The following is a 7,584-nucleotide window of genomic DNA, read 5'->3' as shown; positions in this document are numbered from 1 at the left end:
ATACGAATATAGCTAGGTTGCCCCCCCCCAAGCTATATAACCGAAGAAGCGAAGTCTCCCTCCATTGCAAGGGTCATCGGCTATCGGATGAACTAAAGCTCTGCTTAGAAGCCACCTTCACTAATACCAAGGACTCAACATAATCTATATGGAGAATGCACGCACGTGTGTGTGTGTGTGTGTGTGTGTGTGTGTGTGTGTGTGAGAGAGAGAGAGAGAGAGAGAGAGAGAGAGAGAGAGAGAGTTCTAAATTAAGTATTTGAGTTTGTAACTAGAATAACTAATATAAAAAATATTTTGTTGATAATAAGCAATCCATTATCTATTATAATATACGAAATTCTTGTTTCTTGTGTAAGCAAACCTATATTCCCTATATAGAAAGTTTGAAATTACGGAGACTTAGGAAATTTTCAATTTCTTAAACGATAGGATGAGTAGCTCTATCCCTATATAGGAATTGAATAGCTCTATCCCTATATAGGAAATTTACAATTTCTTAGATAATAGTCCACATTTAGTAGAGATCGAAGATTGATTTTCGTACATATATATAGGAAATATCCATACCTGTAACTAGGAAAATCATCAAAAACAAAAACCTGCTAGGATTTTTCCAAAGAGTTGAGTGTGAAAAGACCCGCAGGGCCTTTAATCTTGGGAGGGCTTCTTGAAGATGGGGGTGCTAATGGATGGGATTGACTTCACAAGAAAGGCGATCGGCCAGCTCAAGGATGCAAGACCTATGCACAGCAGCCATTGCTGCCAGTCCAGGTGCATGGTAGACGTGAATCTCCCCAAGAACTCCACCATCACTACTTGGAGGAAGAGTGTGGCTGCCACGATGCCCAACAAGGGATGGTTCCGGAGGATGCCTTGGAAGATGTTGCGCTTGTGAAGCCGGCGGCTGTTCACCTCGTTGAAGACTTGGCACAGAACAAACGTGTTGAAGATGACGGTGCTATTGATGAGTGCCGCGTCGCTACGCCCATGGAGGTGCAAGAGGGACTCGCCGTAGATTTGAAGAGTGAGCAAGACAGCCACTTGGTACGCCGCCTGGAAAGCCAGGTTGCGCCATATAGTGCTGGTCAGTAGCGGCTCCTCGATGCGGACTGGGGATCGAGACATGACATCGTCTGCAGGAGACTCTGTCGTTAGTGCCAGTGCGCCAAGTGTATCCATGATGAGGTTCACCCACAAGAGTTGCACGGCCGTAAGCGGCACATTGCCGGAAGTGATGGAGGCCACAAGGTTAACGACAAGCGCCACCACGTTCACGGTGAGTTGGAACTGCAAGAATTTTTGAATGTTGGAGTAGAAAGTGCGGCCCCATTGCACAACCCTCACGATGGATGCAAAGCTGTCATCCAAAATGATCATGTCAGAGCTCTGCTTGGCAACTTCCGTGCCCTCGATCCCCATGGAGAGGCCAATGTCAGCTTGGTGTAAAGCAGCGACATCACTGGTGCCGCCACCAGTCACCGCCACTACATCCCCCATAGATTGGAGAGTCTTCACTAGCAGCAGCTTATCAGACGGTCGAGCTCCAGCTAGCACAGCCACACGCGGGAGGTTCTCGCGCATCTCTGTGGCATCCCACCGACGAAAGATGGGCCCATCTACTGCCATGTCAGCTGCACCAAGGATGGAGCATTTGGCGGCAATAGCTTCCGCGGTGGCCAGGTTGTCTCCCGTCACCATTCTCACCCTCACCCCGGCAGCCTTCACCCGCTCCACCGCTTCGGTGACCCCTGGCCTGCAAGGGTCCTGGATGCCCACCACAGCAAGCAGCGTCAAGTCATCCTTTGGCAGTCGATCACGACCGTCTGAAAACAATGCCTTTTCATCCTGCAGCTCGCAGCATGCAAAAGCCATGCAACGCAGGCTTGCCGATGCCATCTCATTGATCATATTTTCCATGTCTCCCCTCTTCTCCACGGACATCTCCACTGCTATGCCTTTCTCGTTTTGCCATTTGCTGCAAGAGGCTAGAATGATATCTGCTGCTCCCTTCCAATGAAGAAAGACTCTTCCATCGCTAGACATCTTCAGAGCCACTCCTGCACGCTTCCTCAATGAATTGAACATTTCCACCTTCAGCACCACTGAGTCGCTCCTCGTCTCCTGAAACTTCATGCCCAATTTCAAACCCCACCATAAGAGAGCCTTCTCTGTCGGGCTGCCGTGGACCTCCACAGCCTCCAGTGAGTACTCATCCGGTACTCCTTTGGTCATGTACACACTACCGGTGTTGTTTTGAGCGATTCCTTGGAAAAGAAGACCCAATGTTTTCTTATCACCGTCCAGTGTAGCAGTGCGGGTGCTGAAACAGTCGTGGTGATCATCTTCCATCATTCTTCCCGCGATCCATGCCTTCACCACCGTCATCTTATTCATTGTGAGGATGCCCGTTTTGTCAGTGCAGATGGTAGTGACGGACCCCATTGTTTCACAAGCAGAGAGCCGGCGCACTAAGGCATTTTCAGCCATCATCTTCCGCATAGAATATGCCAGAGAGAGAGTAGCAGCCAGAGGAAGACCTTCAGGCACCGCTACCAACACCATGGCCAGAGCGACGGAGAAGATTTTGATGATGGTATTGACAATCTGGCTAATGCTCATCCCCGAGGTGTCATGTCGACCTGTGTGGCCAGTGACAGAGAAAATCGAAAGGCTCAAGAGAACAAGCACTGCCACAAGTAAGCCAACCTTACCAATTAGGACAGCTACACTTGTCAAGCGGGCTTGAAGAGGAGTTTCATCTTCTGCAATATTGTCACAGCTTGAAAGGGTGGCGATGGTGTGCCCCCATTCCGTGTCGGTGCCGACGGCAGTAACGAGCATGCAGCCATACCCTTCTTCCACTTTGCATCCAGCCCACAAGAAGGGGTTATGTTCACTATCGGCGAGAAATTGCTTGCTCTCTCCTGCCATTGCCATAGGAGACTGATCATTACTGATAGCCAAGCATTGTCCCCTCAAAAACAGACCGTCGGCGGGTACCTGGTCGCCAACGCGAAGCTCCACGAGGTCGCCTACCACAATGTCAAAGATGGGCACGCCCATCCTCCTGCCTGCTCTAACCACTTTCACCTGGATGTTGTCTCTCAGCTCCTTGTCGAGGCTCTGAAACTGGCGAGACTGCTGGAAGTCACTTACAGCCGTAACAATTACCACCACAAGAACGGCCGTCAAGACGCCGATTCCGTGGTACCAGCCCTGCTCCACACCTTCACTTGTGATGCCGAAAGCCAACGATAGAATTGCAAGCAGCATAAGGAGATTCAGAGTGACGTCTTTGAAAGCCTCGCAGAAGAAACCGCAGAAGGACGTTAAAGCCGATCCTGAATTTTGAGAGTACCCATTCTTCCCGAACTGGTGTCTCCTCATGGCGAACTCGTCTTCAACGTCATCAGCTCCGGGAATGCCAGTCTCTAGATTGGTTCGCAATAGCCGAGCTACGCCACCGACTCCACCGAGGCGTGCGAGCTTTTCCTCATCGCGAGCGCGCACGATCGTTTCGATCCCCAAGCACTGAAGCTCTGCATTGATACAAGCTGGCTGGATTTCGCTATCGCAGAAATCTGCAAGACGTTTAAGCGGCTTGAAGCGAGATAATGCAGCTCTCACGTTAAGCATGGCAGCCCTCGACCTCCACGTTAGTTTGCTACATGAGTCCTCGCCATCGCCTTGCACCTTGGCGCTCCTGGCTTTGTCCAGCATGCTGCAAAAGGTGATCGGATTACACACATTCTTCACGTCAAAACGTCCAAGTATGATTTTTAAAGATCTCCTTATACCTGTAACATGGATATATATTGTTACTAAGGTTAGCTATAGTTAACATTGGTTAATTTTAATTGTAATTTTCTCTAATTAATTTTTTTCTCTTCTCTCCTTCCCCCTCCTTCCGTCATGCCCCTACCTTGACGATTCCTGCCCCTCACCCAATTTGCACAGTGCAAGTGGCAGCATTATCAACCTGACGACGTCCAATCACTAATCCCGTTTGCCCAACATCCGTTCACCAATAGAAAATTTAAGAAATATAATTTCCAAAATATTTTCAATACTTCTCTGAAAGGGGCATGCTGCTTGGGAATGCCCCCAACACTCCCCAAAATTCCCGGGTGCCCCAAGAATGGGGAGGGTTGGGGGCATTCCCAAACTCGTCATGGTTGCATTGCTTCGGGTGCCGAACAGGAATGGGAGGGCTAGGGGCATAGGGCTAGGGGCATTCCCAGTCTTGTCATGGTTGCATTCTAGGCTAGCATGTTGAAAAACAACATGCAAACCTACTTTATTTTTCATTAAAATTCTAGAGTGTTAGCTTCTCGTGCATTATTCCAACAACTCATGTGTCATCTCTTCCTTCTATTTCAACCAGAATGTTCTCTCCTTGCAACCATGACTAAAGGGAATGGAACAAGGGAACCTTTTCCCCCTCAAGAAAATGGGTCACCCCAGGTCCCTTGTTCCATTCCATTCCCTTTAGGAAAACGAGGCGACCCATTTTCTTGGGAGGAAAAGGTTCCCCTATTTTATTCCCTTTCATCATCGAACAGGGGCACTATTTCCCCCTCAAGAAAATGGATCACCTCAGGTCCCTTGTTCCATTCCCTTCCCCTTAGGAAAACAGGGCAATCCATTTTCTTAAGGGGAAAAGCTTCTTATTCTATTCCCTTTCGTATATTCATGGTTGAGGGCAATGGATGTATATTCATGACACATCATATTTTTGGGAATGGTGATTCGTTTGATGAATGTCCCATCAACAAGATTGGAATGCTTTCCATTCTGGTTTTGAAAGTAAGCTCTCACAACCCTCAACCACACCAGCCAAGAATGGCCAAAGGTCAAGCTCGCTACTATCGCAAGTCACCTTGATCTGCTAAATGGCCCTTCCCATGGTCATTCCCTCCTTCCCCTATTGTCCTTCTCGTCTTCATCTCCTCCCTCTTATTGTCCTTCATAGCTTTTTGTCAATTGGAAAAAGATGCTCAAAGCTAAGGAGGCTTTTTTTAACCTTTCATAAAAGAATCTAGTTTTCGACAAACAAATCCAAGAAGAATCAAGAGGGATCTCTCTTCAAATTTCAAAAGTGACAGACGATGATACCTGCTTTTAAAAGTAACATAAAAGAAGTAACCTTTTGACCATGGATCTTAATTGATATCCAATTTAAAAAAACGCACACCCACCTAAAACCCTTTAATTAATATTTAATTCCAAAAAAGCATTAGTATTCACATGATAACACTTTTTTTTAACATCCATACTAGTTGAAGAATTTCAATTTAAAATGCAAAGAGAGATCTCAAAAGTAGCATTGCTCCTAATGGCTCCTAATGGCCAAGGGTCTCTTTACGATATCAATGGTTGGGAGAATTTTAATGGTCACTATGGCAGAGGAAAAGAGAGAATGGACACATAGAGGGGAGAGCAAAAATATTATAGGCATGAATCTTATGAGAGAGAGAGAGAGAGAGAGACCCCTTAGAAGACGTTCTACAAAGGACCTCTACAAGGATCTCTTTTTTCTAAGGGTCTAAGTGATGAAATATTTTTCTCCTCTTAATTAATACAACCCAACATCAAAACGTTAGATTATGTTAGGTGAAGAAAACCTAGAGAAAGAGCAGCTTTCACTCTAATTTCAAACCCATTTTCAATACAAAAGCATGTAATAACTAAAAGATATACATATATTACCCAACTTGTGGATATTTACTTCTCAACTTCTAGTTGCAAACAAAACCCCTTCTTAATGTAGGAGTTGAATTCAAGATTGATTACCAAAACTTAGTTTTCATGGAAGTTGGCCCAAAAATTAATGCATAAAATCCTAATGAATTTCTGAAATTGTTATATAGGACCCTTGACATCCTCGAACTTGTCAACTTTTATGAATCAAGCTCATTCCACATCGATCCACAAACCCACCATTGTGGCCCATGAGTTCTCATCAATGAACTCTCTAGAGATATATTAAAACATCACATGAGATCATGATGAGAAAGTAATCCTTGATCAAGAAAAGGCGTTCAATGATTCTAAGGGGTTTCATTGTTTGGACCCTCATATGCACCCCCTTCCTTTACGTGCTTTTCCAAGTAATCTTACACATCAATTCCAGCCAACATTAGTAGGTATGTAACTACCCTAAAAGCGATACATCATTTTGCATCTCATGTTTGCTTTAGTTATAGTTGGGTGATAGGCCATGTTTAAATCAAATTCATTTAATTTTGTTGTAACACGAGAAGCACATGATGTACGATGGCTAAATACTAGCTTTCTCTTCATGCACGCACATGCTCAATGGGAGGAGAAGCCAGGAGATAAACTTTCTTCAGAACATCCATAAAACTATGGGATAGTACAATGATAATAACAATAATGAATCTTGAACATATGCATTCGACAACGTATATTTTTTTATCAATTTAAGAGTACAAGAAAAGAATCGAGAAACTCACCTTGAATCTAAATCGGTTCTTGGCTTATCGATAATTGAGTACGTTGCGAATGGGTATGGCTGGCCTAGGCTGATGGTTGTTGCATATAACTTAATATCGATAATTGAGTACGCAGCGAATGGGAATGGCTAGCCTGGGCTGATGCGAAAGGGCTTTGAAAATGTGAGCACTCCGCGCATTGGGGCCTATTTACAGTTGCTTGGACGTGGAGGGAAAGTCTGGCTTGCCTTACCGTTCAAGGCTCGTGGACGGAGGCTAATCTGGAGGCTTCGAGACATAGAAATGGAGGGTTCGGAACGTGCTGAGCCGCATCGAGAGAAGAGCGACCACCGGCCGCCGGACAGAGAGAAGAGACATGGAAGCGGGGGGGGGGGGGGGAGAGAGAGAGAGAGAGAGAGAGATCAGTGTGGAATTGACAAAACCTAAACCTAGGCTTCAAGGTTTTTGCTTAGGTTAATAAAATATTCATATTGATTAATTAATAGAGCTAGACCGCCCGACTTCTACAACTCTGACCGCGCGAGTCGGTCATCCGAAGCTTTCCCTGAAGTTTCCGCATGAAGAAATGCAACACAATTTCAGCAACAAACAACAGAAGCTTCACATCTCTCTCTCTCTCTCTCTGCCCATCGCGGCAAGGTATATAATTAATGCATCCTCTCGTGGCAAATATTTCTAACGAGAAGACAATGGTTGCTTGCAAAGGTGACTAAGAGGGTATCAAATTAATCAATATCTTCAAATGTTCATACATTCTATCCATGAGTGCATTCATCCTTGCTATGAGCCACCTCACTAAACCTCTTTACTATCAAGGGTTTTGTTAAGTATATTGTCCCTTGGCTGCGGTAGTAACCTCTCTTCGTTTGGAAGGAAACCCTTAGCGTTGTCATACCACTGTCTCATCCAAACTCTACATGGCACAAAGCAGGCCTATGATTAAGTAGAGTGAAAGTGAGAGACAAAACAAGCTATCCAGACACTCACACATGGCATCTGCTTTCGTCTTCCCTATGCTGTCCAAGCATGCAAGCTACAGAGGCGCGCACACACGAGTACCAGCATGCTCGTGTGCACACACACATACACATATATGTGAGAGAGA

The 7,584-nt window shown here is 45.6% G+C and overlaps 1 pseudogene across 1 annotated transcript; it reads right to left on the bottom strand.

Moving 5' to 3' along the window:
• Nucleotides 1-524: 524 nt before the first annotated feature.
• Nucleotides 525-6,653, bottom strand: LOC147638807 (calcium-transporting ATPase 5, plasma membrane-type pseudogene; annotated as a pseudogene). The gene is made up of 2 exons (XR_015263329.1): nt 6,480-6,653; nt 525-3,724 (listed from the first exon to the last, which is right to left on the bottom strand). The product of XR_015263329.1 is annotated as a calcium-transporting ATPase 5, plasma membrane-type pseudogene (transcript).
• Between the last annotated feature and the right edge of the window lie 931 nt (nt 6,654-7,584).

This window comes from Cibotium barometz, chromosome 4 (assembly GCF_041138505.1).
Source record: "Cibotium barometz isolate CiBa-2024 chromosome 4, ASM4113850v1, whole genome shotgun sequence".
NCBI classification, from domain to species: domain Eukaryota; kingdom Viridiplantae; phylum Streptophyta; class Polypodiopsida; order Cyatheales; family Cibotiaceae; genus Cibotium; species Cibotium barometz.
The sequence above is the reverse complement of the archived record's forward strand: the minus strand, read 5'-3'. Positions and strand labels throughout refer to the sequence as shown.